At 46.9% G+C, this 18508-nt stretch overlaps 1 long non-coding RNA gene across 1 annotated transcript; it reads right to left on the minus strand.

Annotated features, from left to right (window-relative positions):
- Positions 1-16333: 16333 nt before the first annotated feature.
- Positions 16334-18282, minus strand: LOC115302476. Its single transcript, XR_003913492.1, has 2 exons — positions 18007-18282; positions 16334-17199 (listed from the first exon to the last, which is right to left on the minus strand). It is a non-coding gene; the product is annotated as an uncharacterized LOC115302476 (long non-coding RNA).
- Between the last annotated feature and the right edge of the window lie 226 nt (positions 18283-18508).

The following is an 18508-nucleotide window of genomic DNA, read 5'->3' on the forward strand; positions in this document are numbered from 1 at the left end:
TCCCTCCCTGGAGCAGTGAGCTGGAGGACTAGTGGTGATTGCAGTAATGACATCATCGGTCTTGCATGGAGGATGGAAAAGGGTCCCACTGTGGATCAACATCCAGGCATCCTGCATGTGCCTCCTTGACCGCATATCTGCAAACGCTCCACCTTCCTGTGGTTCTGCCTTCCTCGGCCTCTACCTGCTGACCTCTGTTTTCCTGCCTTGAATGGGCCTTTAGAGACTATCAAGCAGAACAGCGCTGAGTAAGGAAGCTGGGCTGGAAATTCTGCCCCTCGGGCTCACTCTCTTATCTGCCTCTCTGGGCTGCTTCCTTGGCCCTGTTCTGTCTGCTCATCTTCTCTTTGCTGGTCTCCCCAAGGACCCTGACACCTAAAATAACTCAAAAGTCACTGTATATGATTCTACTGCAAACACATTCTCCCCTAAAGTGAGGGCTGCAGACTGTATTTCAATGAGAAAATAAATTAGCAGGTAATAAATTTTCCCTTCTTTCTCTGTGTTCCTAGTGGGCCTTGAAATTAGCAAGAACCAAATGTCACATTAATTTCACTGTCAGGGAGCAGCACTAAGGGTGACATCAGAGCATCCCCTGGAATTGGGATCCATTAGCCTGAGGACCAGTGGAGAAAGGGAAGCTGACACTATTCGTGAACAGGTCCTGTGCAAAGTCCTGCTGTGTTTTTTCCTGGGCAGTTTCCCAGGAGGATAGAGATGGGTCTCTAAAAAGTAAAAGGTATTAGGGTTTGGGGTGTGGGCATGAATAGATTTTCCAGCACTTCGGTCATGTTCTCAACACACTGCTTGTACTCCATCCCTCTTTCAGGAGTGCTTGTGGGGAAAGAGCATCTTGTTGTGTCTAAGTGATGGTCTCTCTGTTCCAAAAGAGTTTCTGAAAAACATTATTGAGTGGGACAAGGAAGGATTAGCAAGTCCTCGGATTACTTGAGCAATAAAGATATACTGCCATGGGCCTTTTCATCTGGAACTTGGTCTTGGTCAATATCAACATCTTACGGCAAGTCGATAAATCCCAGTATCAACCGCAGTGGAAGAAGTGTCAATGCCTGCTGCTGGCAACTTAGTTTATGGTGAATCAAGACCTCGACCAAGGCTTTAAATTTGCTGATGCTTTTTTCTGTGGGTTTTGTCGTGGCTTACCCAGCCAGATCGATTCGATGCGTCGTGCTGGGGAAGAGGAAAAGGTTTGTGGCTCTCAGAGTATTAGCAAGTTCATTTCATGCTGATGTTGCAACAGAGGCCAGAGGAAGGTTTACAGAAGCTGTATTCATCATGCCAGCTGGTCACCTACGACAGCCCTCAGGCTTGAAGCAAAGAGACACAGAAGGGAGGGGCTGGCGGGTGGCAGTTCGTAGAGAGAATTGTGACTTCTCTGACAGGGACAGGTAGTGAAGAGAAGAGAGGGTCTGGCGGCTCTGATGGCTCACAGCCTACAGAGAGGAGCCAGAAGTGGGCAGTAGCCTAGTTCACTTCAGTCATCAGGAGCTATTTGGAACAAGGGTGTTTTTTCCTCCCCAGAGTTGGTAGCAGATTGAATGCAAAAATGGCCCTAATTCTCCATCCTTCCCACACCACTTGCAATGTGACTGGGTAGTTCCTCCCATCAAGGGGTTGAGTCTATTTCCCTGTTCTTTGAATTTAGGTTGCCTTGTAACTTACTTGGACCAACAGACTGCAGCAGCACGAGTGGGCAGCAATGTCTCAGTTCCAAGCCTAGGCCTCGAGAGACCTCGCCCACTCTTCACGCCCCCTCTCTGTCTCCATCATGAGAACAAGAGCAGCTCGCCTTCTGGAGGATGAGAGAGCACGTGGAGACGAGCTGAGTCTCCTCAGCTGAGGTCACCCTAGACCAGTCAGCCTCCCCCCAACCTGCCAACTGACCACAGATGTATAAGCATCCCCAGCTGAGCCCAGCCCAGACCAGCAGAGTTGGCTAACCAATCCATAAACCTGTGAGCTATGAGAAAGGGTTATCATTCGAACTCAGTAAGGTTCGGTGGGTGGGGGGTTATGTAGTGTCATCCTGTCAACAGATCATTGATATAAGGTTCATCTGATTGTTCTAGTGACCACAGCAGTGCTCAGGGAAAGCACCCCCAGGCCCTGAACTTTACTGTTCCTGATTCTCTGAGGGCCAGAGTTCTACCAGCTGGTGCTAAAAACCTAGCTTATGAACACATGCAACAAAAAAGCCACACAAGGTTGGCCCACCCCTTCCCCAGCAGACAACAAAATGTCATTCATGTTTGCCCCAGTGAACCTTGGGGACAAAGATCATGACTTCTAAGACAACCAGTCTAGCTTTAGCTCCAGGACAACATGGCTTTTTTCTGTAATGGAGGGCCAGATGCCCATCTGGCCTCCACCTCCCCAATCTGCCTCTCTGAGTGACTGAACCATTTGGTTCAAGTAGCAGGGTCAGCCATCCCAGGCTAAAAAGAAAAGGGGGTGTGGAGACTATTCTGTCCTAGTTGTCTGCTGCTGCTGTAACAAATTACCACAAATTCAGTCTTAAACAACACCAATTTATTAGAGGACTGCTCTAGAGGTCAGAAGCTTGACATGGGTCTCACTGAGCTAAAACCATGGTATTGCCAGGGCCGTCTACCTTTCTGGAAGTTCTAGGGGAGAATCTGTTCCTTAGCTTTCCAGGTCCTACAGGCTGACCTCACTGCATGGCTCATGACTCCTTGCCTCCATTTCAAAGCCAGCAACAGTGAATCAAATCCCTGTCACGTGGCAGCTCTCTGGCCTCTCCTGCCTATTCTCCTTTTAAGGACTCAAGTGATTGAATAAACCTAATCAGATAATCCAAGGTCATCACCCCATCTCAAAGTTCTTAACTTCAATCATAGCTTCAAACTCATGTTGGTATTTTAAAATAATGTCATTACATCTGGGGACTAGAACATGAGCATGTTGGGGGTCCATTATTCCACCTACCACAATTACACTGTGACTGTATGACAAGGATGAAGAGACAGGAGACCTTTCTTTTTCATGGATATATCCATGGAATTGATGGGCCCACCCCTGGAATGCCATAAAATATAGGTTCAAGTTAAAGGAAGGAGGGATGGCCATGGGCCAGGATTAATAGCATCCCATAACTCATCCTCGGAGTTGCAGAACAACTCCCTCCCTGAAATGCTGGTCTCGATAATAAGGATGTAGGGTCTGACTCCCAAAGGTCAGGACTAGATGGCCTTAGCCCAGTGGGAGAGCAGTCACCATGCTGCCATGATTTACACAGAACTTCCAGAAGCTGGTGATGCCCTTGCGACAATTTAAGGAAGCCATTCAGGCCACAGCAGACTTCAGACAACAAAGTCCTTTCCCCAGTTACTGATCCCTTGTACTAAGAACTGAGGGGTTGCAGAGATGGCTCTGAACAGAGTCTGCCCTCAAAGCTCTTACAGACTAGAGGATCACACAAAACATGCCCTTCAATAAGTGACTACTTAAAATTTTAGAGAAAAGCGTCACAAGTAACAAACGGATAAAATATAATGGAAGTCCAGAGCAGGAAAAGATGGGAAGCATGCCCTCGATAGGGAGAGGAGTACAGAAGAATCTGGTGAGGCTTTTTGGAAGAAATTAAGGAAGCATGTTCTACATCTTATAATTCAAGCTGGGATAGGCAAACTTTCTGCAAAGGGGCAAAGAGTAAATACTTTAGGTTTTGCAGGTCATATGGTCTCTACTACTCAACCCTGCTGTTTTAGTAGAAAGGGAGACACAGACAATAAGTAACTGCAGTACAGGGCTGTGTTGCAATGAAACTTTATTTATAAAAATAGGCAGTGGGCCAGATCTGGCCCACAAACTTTGTTGGCTGATCCCTGTTCTAAGCCATGCTATAGCATCCAGTGAACATTTGCATAACTATGAAAAGATTTATAGAAGATATAATGCTTTGGTTAAGCCTTGATGAATGGAGAGAACTTGAATATGAAGGAAAATCAAGGATAAGGTAAAATTAACTATTTTGACAAGATACTGAAGAGATCAAGCCTTCAAGAGTTTCAAGTAGAGGATTTTGGATAGGGGTTAAAATTTGAAATACAGCTAGTTTGCGTAGGGTTGTTTTAGGATTCAGTCCTGATAGACAAATAAAGAATTTTAGATGTAAGACAATGGGAATTTGGGAACCCAAATTGATAGTTTTCGAGCTGGAAAATTATGGCATGCAAATATTTTTCAAATCACCGAGTAAGTTCAAGGATTGGACTCTGGGGCTACATGGCCATGCAAAGCAGAGCTCCTGAGCACTGTCCCCACTGGATAAAAACTTGCTCTTGTCTCTACCAGCAAGTGGCCATGATGCCACCTGCTCCCACACACAATTGTCACCTATAACTGGGCCCAGATTCACATTAGATTCTAGTTGCCCATTAGGGTGTGGGCCTGGCTTCCCTAAAGCATTGGACATTTTGCTTCCTGTTCTCTGCAAGGGGCCCCTGTCTCCGTCTCTTCCCCTGTTCCCTCCTCCACCTCCTCCACCCTAGAGCCCTCCTGCTGCTGTGAATCACATGTTGCAACAAATGAGTTACCAAAGGCTCCAACAAGCTGCTCATCATTGTCCCCAGCAGGAGAAAAGCAGCCATGACCTGGAGCTGGGACCTTGTTAAGAGTTTGTAATGAGCTGACGGGAAGCTATTTCTGCCTGATTAGAATCCTAATGTGCTGCTGACTAGGTGAGCAGGAGAAGGGCTTCCAGCTTTCTCCCCAGCACCCCCACGCCTCTCCCTGCTCCAAGCAGAGCCCCATGCAGGAAGCAGTTCTTTGCCAGCAGTTAAGAACATAAAAAAACAAACACAAAGCAGCCCCAGAAACTCCCTGCCCATCCTTCTCCTCCTACTCCTGAAGAGAATACCTCCATCTTCCTTATTTTTCTAAGCACACCGACCACTGCCACCTGCTAACATCCTAATGATGCCACCTGGACCTATCCATAATTGGTCACAGGTGCCCCTCAGGTCCTGGCAAGGTCCTCACTCAGATATGGAAAGGCAGGAGAACATAGCATCCAACTGGTCACTGGAAAGATGAGGCCACAGGGCCAAACTCCCACAGCAACCAGTCAGAGCAGTCTCCAATGCAAAGAATTTCCCTCAGGTTCAATTCAGAGAATATTTTGATATCACCATTTTCTTCCAGTTGGCTGGCTTTAGAAAGCATCTGGATTAGTGCCAGAGTGAACTGATTCACCACAACAATGATTTTTAAGAAGGAAAATGAAAACTCACAACATATTTTGGGGGTAGTTCATGGTTCAATAAAAAAATAATATTTGGGGGGCACCTGGGTGGCTCAGTCGGTTGAGCGTCCAGCCTCGGCTCAGGTCATGATCTCATGGTCTCGAGCCCCGTGTCGGGCTCTGTGCTGACAGCTAGCTCAGAGCCTGGAGCCTGCTTCGGGTTCTGTGTCTCCCTCTCTCTCTGACCCTCCCCTGCTTGCACTGTCTCTCTCTCTGTCTCTCAAAAATAAATGAAAAACATTTAAAAAATAAAAAATAACATTTGGGTTCAGTTTGGGATTAGGTTGTACTTATGTTCAAATCCCTGTGTCAGAGGAACTTGGATTTTAGAAAGCATAAAAAGAGCTTTTCATGTAGTCCTGGGTTATGAATTCATGGAAAAGAAGACGTTTTGGGGTGATAGAAAAAGAAAGTATTCCCAGATCGGGTAAACCCCCTTGGGGTGCCTGTGAGGTACAGCCCAGTTTGGCCCCTCTGCTTAACAAGAGAAGCTCCCATGTCATTCCAAAGGGATCCCCATCACTACCAAGGAATCCCTTTGCTATACCCTCCATGAAAGCAGGCTTCCATTCCAGGCGAAATCACAAAACACGAGGTCTTTTGCTCCCACCAAGCAAATCACACCAGGGAAGGTTTTCTCAACCTTGACTGTAAATTGTTATCACCTGGGGAACACCCAAAACTGCTGATGCCAGCGTCTGCCCTCCCCCACCCCCCACCCCCCAGAGATTCCGATTTAATTGGCCTAGAGTATAGCTAGGGTATTGAGACGTTCTAGTGTGTGGCTGGAGCAGAGAACCACTGGTCTAGGGTAATGCTTCTCAAACTTCCACGTGTATATAAACGTCCTGGGATCTTGTTAATCCTGAGATACTGATTCAGTAGATCCGAGATGGGCCTGAGATTCTGCATTTCAGGCTCTGGGGGATGCCCGTGCTGCTGGTCCTTGGACCATTTTGAGTAGAAAGGATCTAACATACCATCCTGAAGCGCTACTACATTTACCGGACATTATATTTTCCAGGACTCTGTCAACTCTCATCAATAGAAACCCCACTCAAATTGGAATAATAAAAAGGAGGAATTTATAGCTACAAATAAACAGGAAATCCAAGGGTGGGCCTGGCTTTTGGCATCGCTGCATCTAGGAGCTCCAATTATGTCATTAGGACCTTCTGCTTCTACTTTGCCTTCTCTGGAGTTTGCTCCATTTTCAGGCAGGCTCTCTCCATGTGGCACAAAGATGGTCCAAGCAGTCACACAGGCAGTGACGCCAGAGAAAGGAGTCCGCCCCTCTCTCCTTCACCATCCATGTTGGTCCTTGAAGATGATGCGCTTTCCCCATCTTGGGTCATAGCCCCACTGCAGGTCAGGGGCTGGCAGGGCTCTGCAGCTAACAGGCAGTGGGGAGTGACATCCCAAAGGAAGGGATGTAGAGCAAACCACAAGGGAATGGATGACCTGCAGGAGCACCATAGTTATGCACCGGAAGGTTCTTCCATTTCCACTACCACCTCCCCTTCTCTTGTCATGAGCTCTCACCCACCATTACTCTGCTCCTCATAAATGGGCCAAGGTCCTCCCTATTACTCAACAATCTATCCCTTACAGATTCACTCCAGTCCGATGCCGGCATGCAGGGTGAGCAGGAGCCAAAAAAGGAGTCCCGACATCTCCTGCTTCCTCCACCCCTACCCGCCTCCACAGCCAAGAGAGGAAGAAGACCAAGGAACACAGTGTTCTAGAGACAGAGAGAATGTTCAGGGATCAATCCCTCCATTTCACAGGGTGACGGAGTAACTTGCCCAAGAGCCCTCAGGCAGAGTCTGGCAGGGCCAGACCCTAAATTCATGTTATCTGACTCCAGTCCTGACTTTATGATAACTATATTGCCCCCACTGAGATCAGAACCAGTCCAGCCTAGGCACTGGACCTCCTTTGGGCTTAAAAGTTTACTTTTGACTAGGGACACCTGGGTGGCTCAGTCAGTTAAATGTCCAACTCTTGATTTCGGCTCAGATCATGATCTCATGGTTCATGGGTTCGAGCCCCAGGTTGGGCTCCGCATTGACTGTGTGAAGCCTGCTTGGGATTTCCTCTCTCCCTCTCCTCTCTCTGCCCCTCCCCAACTCACATGTGCGCACTTTCTCAAAAGAAGGATGGAAGGAAGGAAGGAAGGAAGGAAGGAAGGAAGGAAGGAAAGAAGGAAGGAAAGAAAGGAAAAGAAACTTTAAAAAAAAACTGTTGTTGGGGCGCCTGGGTGGCTCATTCGGTTAAGCGTCTGACTTTGGCTCAGGTCATGATCTCATGGTTCGTGGGTTCTATGCTAACAGCTAGCTCAGAGCCTGGAGCCTGTCTTTGGATTCTGTATCTCCCTCTCTCGCTGACCCTCCCCTACTCACGCTATCTCTCTCTGTCTCTCAAAAATAAATAAAAACATTTTTAAAAACCCGTTGCTGGCTAAAAGGGAGAGTTAGGATGACAGTATCTCCATGCTGCATTCACAGGCACAGACAGGTTTCCAGTGCAAGTTAGAGACTGCTATGTCTCTAACTTCTTGGGAGCCAAAGTGTGTGAGGTGTGCATGCCCACAGGGTTCTGCATGGGGAGTGGGGACAAGTAAATTCAGGTCCCTGATGGCTTTGGGTTCTGAGCATCCAGCGTGAAGAAACACCAGCATAATCCACTCAGAAGAAACCATGAGACTCCTGAAAGAGGACCTGACAGTTTATCACCCCTCAATATTATTTATAGTATTATTTTTTATTTCCAAGAATCGCTAGTATATGTAAGGTTTAATATATAGAGGGTCCATTCTAACTTAATTTAATTACCTCATTTAATCCTCACAAAGACCCTATGAGATTGCTACAGTTATTATTCCCATTCTACAGATGACAAAACTGAAAGCACACAGAGGCGGGAGGGGTTGGTGCTTAAAACTGTGATGAATTAATTTTCAAAGCATTTTCCTTTCAGGGGGCACTTATCTGCCCCTCAGCCACAGGAACAGGAAAAGTACTACCACCATGATTCTACAAGCAGAGAAATTCAGGGGCAGAGAAGGTCCAAGATTTCCTAAGGCCTCACACCTGTCTTAGCATCTGCAACCAGGCCAGCCTTCTGCCCCTTATAGGTTTCTGCTGCTCTTTGCCACAAGGGGGCGCCCTTGCCCTGGGCCCCCATCTTCCGCATCAGAGACCTCCCCACCTAACCAGTGCAATTTAAGGCAGGAGGGCATCATGGAAGACGTAGAACAGGCCTGGGCTTGAAGAAGAAGGAGGATTTTTGTAAGTGAAGAGCATAAGGAAAAAGATTCATCGACATTTGCTAAACACCTACTACGTGTGCGAGCATGAGGCCAAAGCCTGTGACAAATGAGAGGGTTCGCACTGGGAAATAATCACAGTAACAATAGTTGCTGTTACTGAGAGCTAGGCTCAGTGCAAGCACACTGCTCACATCATTTCTTTACTTCTCACCCTGAAATTTCGGTGGGCATTCCGATTTCAATGTCACAGGCAAAAAGGCTGCAAATATGAATCGGCTTGTCTCCGGTCACACAGCAGCAGTAGTGCAACAGAGACAATTGTGCGCCTCTCTCACTAACAGAACATCCAGAACCTTGGTGCTTCAGATCAGCAGCGGTGGGAGCATTTACACCATGGAAATGGGCAAACACCTTGGGAGAGCCCACTATCAGACGAAGCACAGCACGGCATAGCCAGTGACAGAATGAAGAGCTGGGCCTTGAACCCACATCTCTCTCACTCCTAAGCTTATGCTTTTAGCCACTGCATAGCTCAGTGTAACTAGAGCCAGCAGGCCCAGAAAGGAACGCTCTTCCAAGACAACAACCTGGCTGTCTTCAGACCAAATGTGGCATCCGTTCTTAGTCTCTCTGTGCCTCCATTTGTTCATTTGTAAGATGGGGCTCATAATAATATCAGTCTCCTAGGGTGGTTGGACAAATTAATACACAGGAAGCTCTTAGAGGAGTATCAGCACAACTGTTAGGTTTCATTTGTTAGGACTACATAGTGTTTAAAATGTTTAAAGAAAAATATTCATTGGTGGCCAGTAGTTTTAAATCATATTTTTGCGTAAAAGTCTGGCTATCTAGATTGTTTTGACAAATTGTAAGATCTGACCTCACTTTACGGTGGGAGAATACTCAGCGAGAGCCAGACCACAGCTGCCCCCTTCCGTGAATTATGCTTTTGGGGGGACAGAATTTATTTCACTTAACCCCCACCTACCCAGACAGCCCTCAGGGACAGGGACTGAGAGCCCAGATCTTCTGGTTCCTAATTCAATACCCACAGCCCACTTCTGAGCCAGAGCCTGGACTCAGAAACGGCTCAGGGAGCTCTCACAGTGCTGGGAGTGAGGTAGGGTAGGGCGCAAAAGGTCTGAGGGCTCTACCCATCCTTCCTTGTTTCCTGGACAAAGGAGGTGTGGCTCTCAAGTAGGACTGCCAGATAAAATCCAGGATTACAATTAAATTTGAATTTCAGGTAACTTTCAGATCAACGGCCATCTTTTTAGTATAAGTATATCCCATGTATTATTTGGGATATACTTATACTTTTATAAATTGGTCAAATTTCAGATAATGAATAATTTTAGTATAAGCATGTTTCAAATAATGAATGAGACATACACACACAGAAAGTTCCTTTATCTGAAATTCAAATTTAACTGGTACTTTTATTTGGTAAGTGCTGCAACCCTAAAAAGTCCCAGGGGCCTCTGCCAGCCCAGCCTCAAGGAAGCCAGAGAAGGGAAAAGAGCAGGAGGAAGCCCTGACCCCAGGGCAGCGCGGGGCAGCAGCGAAGCAGCCCACCACCGCCGCAGACACCCCACCAAAAGTTAAAAACATTCTTTGTCTTCCCTCCATTTATTTTACGAGCCAATACTGTTTTTATTTCCTAATGTGAGCAAGTGCTGGGTCTTCCAAAAGCCTTCCCCACTCAGCCACCCCACGGCTTCATGTCTGCAGTCACCGGGGAACTGGACCCGACGACGTGTCCGAAACAGAGGGGCTGGTTGCCAATTGGGGGTGTGGGGTGGAGGCAGTGTGGTGGCTTCTGAGGGGAAACCCGCAGGAGGTCTGAGCCCTCGGCTGGGTTCCATTCTCGGCCCCTGACGCCCTCCGGGTTCCCCCTGCACACCCCCTGGACGGCGCCCTCCCCTGCCTTCCAGGAGCTGCGACACAGCCTGGGGACGCTGCGGGCGAGGACTCGCCCCCACCCTCACCCCGAGCACCCCCCACCCCAGCCTCCTGCCGCCCCTCGGCCGGCAGACCGGCCGCCCTTGCCCAGGCCGAGACTGCACCCGCCTGCGCAGCCTTAATGATCCGTGACCGCGCAGACTCCGGCGCCCAGACTCCCCCCCCCGACCCTGGCTGCTGGCTGCGCCTCTCGACCTTCCTCTGCAAACACAAGGGCCTGGGTCCGGGGAGAGCAGCAGGTAGAGCTGGGCAAGCTGGGGGTCCTCCCCCATCCCTGGCCTCCAGTAGGGGGCAGGCGATTGGCCCCCTGCAGGCACCTGCCCAGGTATGGTGGGCCAAGGACAAACATGGGGACAGACGCCCGCATACACACACAATCTCTGGCCTGGCTGGGGCCCAGGCTGCATTCTGCCAATCCACCTCCCTCCCTGGGTTAATAATGATCAGGCCTGAGGCTGTGCCAGCTGTTCCCGGTGGAAGGCAGCAGCACCAGCCAGTTCACGCGCCAACCCCATCTCCCGACTCCTAAAACCCCAGGTTGCCCACAGACAAGAAAGCAGAGGGTCCCAGGGCAAATTTCTCATGGGAGGGGGTGGTGCCCCTACCCCATGCACAGAGGCAGAGAGATGGGAGCTGGCAACTCCAGGGAGGGGCTGTCCTGCCTCTCAACTGTCAGGGTCAGGTAGCTTTCCTCTCCCACATTTGCCTCCCCTCCATCCCGACCCTCCTCCTCCTGGTGTAGCCATCACTCAGCTAACCCCGTTTGTTTTCTGCTTTGCACTTCTCATTGCCAGACATTATATATATTTGCTTGTTATTGCCTCTCCCTTGTTATGGCCTTTCTCATCCACTGCTATGGTCCTGGCACCTGCAGCCATACCCCACACTTAATAACTGTGGTGGACACTGTGACAGCAATCGCCTCAGCTGAAGAAGGCCACCTGGCCCAGAGTCACACAGGCCCTTCCCAGGTGGGCCCACATGCCCGGACTGATGGAGGTGCAGCTTCTGGGCCCCACCCAGGACAGCAGCGGAGGGCAGGTGTAGCTTCAAAGCATATGTGGGGTTGGCCGAGGGCTTCAGTGGTCCTCCGTGTGCCCTACTCCTGCATCTCTTGATGCCACTGAGCACGGCAGCAGGCAGTGTTCGGGATTTAATGCCCAAGGGTATTGATAAATGACAGGAAGACTCATTGATAAATAACCACTCCCACCCCTTAGGAGGACAATACTAATGCAGGTTCCACAAGACTCCTCCAAGGTCCCCAGGAAATTCACAGGCCCACAGTGGTGATCCGACTCATGGATACCCCTTTATTTACTGGCTTTTCCCTTTTCTTCTCAGCTCTCCATTCCCTCACTTGTGCTTCCCAAATAAAGACCACCTACCCCCAAACCCTCTCTCAGCATCTGCTTCTCAGGGAATCCAAACTAGGTGAGCCTCCTACCAACCTGGCCCCAACTTCTACTCTTAACTTCTTTGAGCTTCTGAGTGACAGCACTGCAGGGACACTCACCTTCTTTCAGCTTCTTTCACACCGCTGTGTGGCTCCATTTATTCTTTCATTCAACAACTGTTCTTGATTGTCTACCATGTAAGGCACTGGGATACAAGGGTCAGCAAACAAGAGTCAAGAATCTCTGCCCTCTTGGACATGACATCGCTCTTCCTGTGCCCCATCCTGCTTGTCACACTCCTACTCACCATTTAAGTCTCAGCTCAAATGTCCCATCTTCAAAGAGATCTTACTGCCCCCTTCCCCACCAATTCTCCCCACCCCCACCCCACACAGAGCTTCTCCTTTCTCATTACACCTGTCACCAGATTGGTCTCTTCCGACATCATGCTCACTCCACAAGCACGAAACTATGCCCATTGCTCTCTCAATGTATCCTGTGCCTTTAGCACTGTGCCTGGTACCTAGTGAATGAACCAATAAATGAATGAGTGAGTGAATGAATGAATGACCTAATGGCACCATTGTCATGAAGGAAAAGGAAGGAAAAATGGAAAACTCATCCTTGTGAATGGGCAGAGAAAGGCAGTTGAAGAGAAACTTTTCACAGTAACCAGTGCTAGTGACTGAGATGGCCATCAGTTTTGGAGTCCTAGTCCATCAGGTCCCCGGGGCCAGGGGAGAGCGGCAGGGGGGATACACAGTGAGATGCAAAAAAGGCAGTCCACCGAAACCGAACCATTTTCTCCTCCTTCACCATCTCCCAGGCACAGAAAGGCAGCAATGGAAGGTGTCTCGGGGAACATCGATCCTCTTATCTCACAGGTGAGGAAACCAAAACCCAGAGAGGCACCTTGGTCTAGTGAAGGTCCTATGATTAGTGAGAAGCCTCCAAATGCAGAACTCACTTCCCATTGCTTGTTAAAATCAGAGCCTCAGGCCAGCCCATTCCAGACTTTAGGTATAGCTTCCTATAGCACTGCCCTCAACCATGAGCAGTTCATTGTCCAGGAGAGATGGCTGTCAGGCTATATGTCAGCAACCAGTGATGTGTAGGATGCCTATACCCCTCTCCGTATAGCCTGATACTCCCACATTTCCTTTCTCCCACCACAGTACTGCTCTGGGGAGACCACCCAGACTCCACCTTTCTAGAATTTGTGCTTTGGACTCCAACAGCCCTTCCCAGGATTGAACTTTTGCTTTACTCCTGCCTGTTCAGGACTCCTCAGTGAAGCCCAGTGCTCCCAGGTGCTCTGTGCATCTGGAGGTGACTCAGTAAAGTAGAGCCTCCCCTGATGGACACTTACTAGGCTCTGCCCACCCACTTTAGGTTTTGTCCTAGCATTAAACCTCATCCCAAGCTGAAGAGCAAATGGTCAGTGGCAACTAAAAGCTTTTTATACCTGGTCTTCAACATATCAGAAAAATAAGCAAACATACAGGAAAAATAATAGCTCACATTTATCAAGAGTCTCATTATGTGCCAAGACCTATGTTAAGCATTACATTGGTTTGAATATAACAATTGTATAAGGTGAAAATTTTTATTATAAACCCCATTTACTTATAAAGAAACCGAGGCTCAGTGAAGTAAAATAACTTTCCCAAGACTACATAACTAATAAGTGACAGAAGTGGAACTCAAGCCCAGGTCTATCCAACCCTAAGCTCTCAGTTTCATCCCATCACCAAACCACTCACCCTTTGCCAGAGATCAACCAGGACTCGAATACCAAAAGAGAGGCCAAGTGTGTGCCAGGCGCCAACATCTCTTCAGAAGATGGGTGTCCTAGAGCCAATAGATTATCAAAGGATGATAAGGCCTGATGATACACAGGGAAGGAAAAGTGGTGACTATCACATATGACACAGAATCACCATGGCCCTATGCCGGCCTTTGAGCTTTGTTCTGGGACCCAAAGCATAATGTGAGGCTTAAGAGCCCTCAACCCCTTCTCTGTACCATCCATCCCCTTTCCAGAAGCCTTACCCCATACCCCTGACCGTCCCCGGCCACACACCCCTGACACCACTCCAACATCATGTAGAGAAGCGGCTAGGGAGTTAGGGATGTGTTATCCTTCAAGAGCATGAAGTTTTAAAGCGGATGCAGAAGGAGGCAGTACTAAAAGGAAGCCTTGGTCCCCTACCTTAGAATGTCTCAATCAGTTGAGGTGATTTGTTACTACAGGCGATGAAAATACTAAAATTTGTGGATTAGGTATGTTTTGGAAAACTGGAATAAACAAACAGGATCTTCCCTAAAACCACATCACAGTGACCTGAATGTGATATGTATTCTTGATGGAAGAGAAAGTGGCATGGCAGTTAGTGCAGTGGTAACTGCGTAACTCACAACCCATTCCGAACATGCCACGATCCAAGTGAATAATTAGGACTGCTATATTATTGGTAAGGCAGCATTTAGGAATTGTTACAGCACTTTACTTTCTCCCAGGTTTTTTTTTAGACTATGTCAAAACCTGAGTATCCCCAGGGAATATACTCCCTGACATGGGAATATCATCCATCATGAACACAACAGCTAGGAAGAGAGGCTCGAAAGAAACTGCAGGCTCAGAAGGGCACTTTGCCGAGACAGTAGGAAGCCGTGACAGCTTGTAAGAGACTCCCTGTGTTCATTCAAGAAGCTATCCAAACCCTGCATCCTCCATGAAGTCTTCCTCCAGCAGTGCGGAGAACTGTCTGGTCCAGGGCCAGAGCCCTCCCAGGTCCAGGGGCTCTATCTGCTCCCGTCTGCTGGGCTCCCATACAAAAGGCCATAGACTGAATGGCTTAAACCACAGACTCTTATTTCTTAGAGTTCTAAAGGATTGGGAAGTTCAAGATCAAGGTACAGCAGATTGGGTTCCAGGTAAGGACTCTCTTTCTGGCTTGCAGACAACCACCTACTTGCTCTGTCCTCACATGGCATTTCCTTGGTTTGTGCAAGTGGAGAGAAAGAGAGAGAGCTATCTCTGTTTTTATAAGGCCACCAATCCCATCATGAGGGCCTGACTCTCATGACCTCATCTAACTCTAATTACCTCCCAAAGATGCCAGCTCCAAATAACATCACTTTGTGGGTTAGGGCTTCAGCATGGGGGAATGGGGGACACAGACATTCATTCCATAACACCAGTGATGGGAATGATCAGTATAAAAACTGGTCCTCAGGTGACTGGTGCAAAAACTGAATCATTCATTCATTCATTCATCAAACTGATATTTTTTAGTACTTACTATATACTAAGCATATTTAGCACTTATATCAGTGCTCTGTACTGAGGCTGCAATGTTGATTCAAGTAAACTTAGTTCCTGCCTTCATAAAGATAAGAGTCTCCAAAATATGACAGCCAGGATCTATGGAGAAGAGAGCACCAGATGTCAGCATAGGTCTGTACAGAATTCATTGATTCATTCAACATTCAGTGAGCATGACTGCATGCTGGACACAGGGAGAAACCAGACACGGTGTCTGCTCTCAGAGAGCTCGCAGCCTACGACACAGAGGCAGATTGCGAACATACTGTGGTTAAGTTCTACAGAATTGAATCATGGCATGTGCATGTAACATTTGTGCATGCAATCATACAGCAAAAAAAAAAAAAACAAACAAAGAAAAGAGAGAATCAGATCAATAACACAGTGCTTCATCCACCATTCCTCCCATCAAGCAATGCCCAGCACCTTCCATGTGCTCCACCTCCCATTATCTCTCTTGGTGTGATCATTGCCTGCCTGACTGAAATTCATTCATTATTAAAAAGCCCATTTTTCTTCACTCAAGGCCCCTAAACTCAAGCCAACGACTTCATCTGGTCATCAGCCAAAGTAGGATCAGTTTCATCACAGGCTGGGCCAGACTACTTTTTTCTTTTCTTGATGTATCCACTGTTGCAGTATTATATATTGCTATGTTAGTTTCAGGTGTACAACATAGTGGTTCCACACTTCTGTACATCACTCACTTCTGTACATCCACGTGAAGTGTAGTGGGCTGGACTTGGGGTGGGCTGTGACGCACTTTGTACGCTGCCCAGACAGTTTGCCATTCAAGGCAGGACACCACGGAGAGTGAAGTCAGGCCATGTTGATAATTACACCAGAATAAGAGGCATAAACCAAGACTGTCCTGAGCAATCCAGGAATGTGGCATTTCTATTTACAGGTGACTTCCGGGATTTTTTTTTCAATCTGAAAAGAGTTTTTTTATAACAAACAACATGCTTTGTTACACAGGTATTAAGTGATGAATTGTGGCAATCTACCCCCAAAACCAAGAGCACACTGTATACACTGTACGTTAAGCAACTTGACAATAAGTTGTATTAAAAAAAAAAAAGACTGCTTTCTAGCTTTAACTTTATTTATTTTAAAATAAAGTTCACAATGATTATTCACAAACAACACAGAGAAAAGTCTCCCTCTGACTCCTGTCCTCAGACACTTAGTTGCCTGTACAAGAACCAGCAGCCCATATATAAATACATATATAAGTACGTACATCTGTATTTTACACAGATAATAGCATGGTGTTTACACTGTTCTGTACTTACTTTTTTCTCTTAGCAGGACAGCTTAGAGATAATTTCATATCGATATGACAACCTTCCTCCTAATATACGATACTTACTACCTTACTGTGTGGATGCATGCAATTTATTTAACCAGCCTCCACTGATGGACACATAGACTGTTTCCCATATTCTGCTGCAATGAATGACCTTGACCATGCGTCACTGTGTATACGTGCCAGTATATCTGTAGGATAAACTCCTGGAAGTAGAACTGCTGAGACAAAGGGCTCAGATTCTGTTTGGTTGCTCATAACAGAAAAACCAAAATAATGGTCACTTAAGATAGAGATTTATTTCTCCCTCGAATTACAGGAGGCTGGCAGTGGACCATCCAGAGCTGCCATGGGTTCCAAAATGTCAAAAGGGACCAGGATTCTCTCTTTCTGTTCTGCCATCCTCTTTTCAAGTGTGGAGGCCTTCTTTAAGTAAAAGGACACAAAATTACAAATACTCACTTATAATGAGAAAAAATATACAAATTCTTAAAAGCTGAAATAACACAAACATCACAACATGTGGGAAAAATAGTATTATAACCCCTCAAACACCCACCCTCTATTTATAAAAGGTTTTTTCCTTACTTTTTTTGGCTACATGATCTTTGATCATTTTATCACAGGACATGATTTTTGTAATACCTCCTGGAAAATAAATAAAAAGACAATTGAATTTTTCCCTCAGCATGACTCTTTAAAATTTATCATTGTTGCTGATAGTTGAAATGCGTAAAACATGTGAGACATACTATTTCTAGTACTACTGCAGATTTTGCCCTACAAATATAGGAATTCAGATAAAGCCTATGATTCATAATGCCCATCAACAAAATATATCTGGTGTGTTTATAAATATATAAGCTAAGTTATTGAGCATGTTCCCAATAGGAGAAAGTTCCCATTTAACTGGCATCAGTGAGTACCAAGTTTTCCACCTGCAATTTTGTACATCTTGTAAGTGGGAGAATATTACACAGACGAGCTCCTGACTCCATATATTTTAACCTGTTTTCCTCTTCCACTACCAAAGACTTCTGATGCTGGGCATAGGACACGTTCACGTTGGGATATGACTTGGTATCCAAAGCCGGAGGAGCCAGCCTCATGAGCAGCAGGGGTATTCATGGAAGCCATTCCCACAAAAGGATGATGAGAAAATGACTGCAAACCACAGAGTCATATCCAGTTAAACAGGAACTAATGCATCCCCAGTTCCACTTCCTCCTGGCTGGGTCCCCCCAAATTCCCGTGGCCATTCCAATACCAGCCAACGCAAGGGAAAGTGTGACACAAGGAAAAGCAGAGGAGAAATAGACAGCAGACCAAGCCATTTGCAGTTCGAATATCTTCTGCAAAGACAGTCACAAGAGCACCTGACCATGTGAACACGCTCGGGCTCTCCCAGGGCAATGCCTGTCCAAGTGAAGGGCTCTGAAGGCTCAGCTCCCTTACCTGCATGGTAAAATGCCCCTGGCCATCAAGGGTCTGGATTCAGACTGGTGAATCACACAGCCATGATTTGGAAGATGGAAGGGAAGCAGAAGCCCTTCTTCCTTTGCCAGTGGCAGTCGCTGGGGTGTCTGTTTCAGCAGACACGACTTTTTGCTATAAGGCTCCATATTGTGCAGTCTGTCCATCACCCACTTTGGATCTGCAGGCTGGGTAGGGCAGCTGGGTGGGTCCCGGAACAGCTTTCATCTGCCCTTTGTTTGTTTCAATGTAATTTCAGTTCTAATCTCACACATGCAGAAAAGAAAAGAATACAATGAACGCCTATGTGCTATCCACCCAGTTTCAGTCGTCATTAATATTTTGACATTTTTTTTGCCTAATTGGATCATTTTATGGTAAATTTAAAAGATCATGACAATTTACCTCTAAATACTTACTTCAAAGAGTAGGGACTGTTCTTTAATTAACAAGACCAATAATATCCCTAACAAAAGTAGCAATA

The sequence above is a fragment of the Suricata suricatta genome, chromosome 9, assembly GCF_006229205.1.
Source record: "Suricata suricatta isolate VVHF042 chromosome 9, meerkat_22Aug2017_6uvM2_HiC, whole genome shotgun sequence".
In the NCBI taxonomy this organism is placed as follows: domain Eukaryota; kingdom Metazoa; phylum Chordata; class Mammalia; order Carnivora; family Herpestidae; genus Suricata; species Suricata suricatta.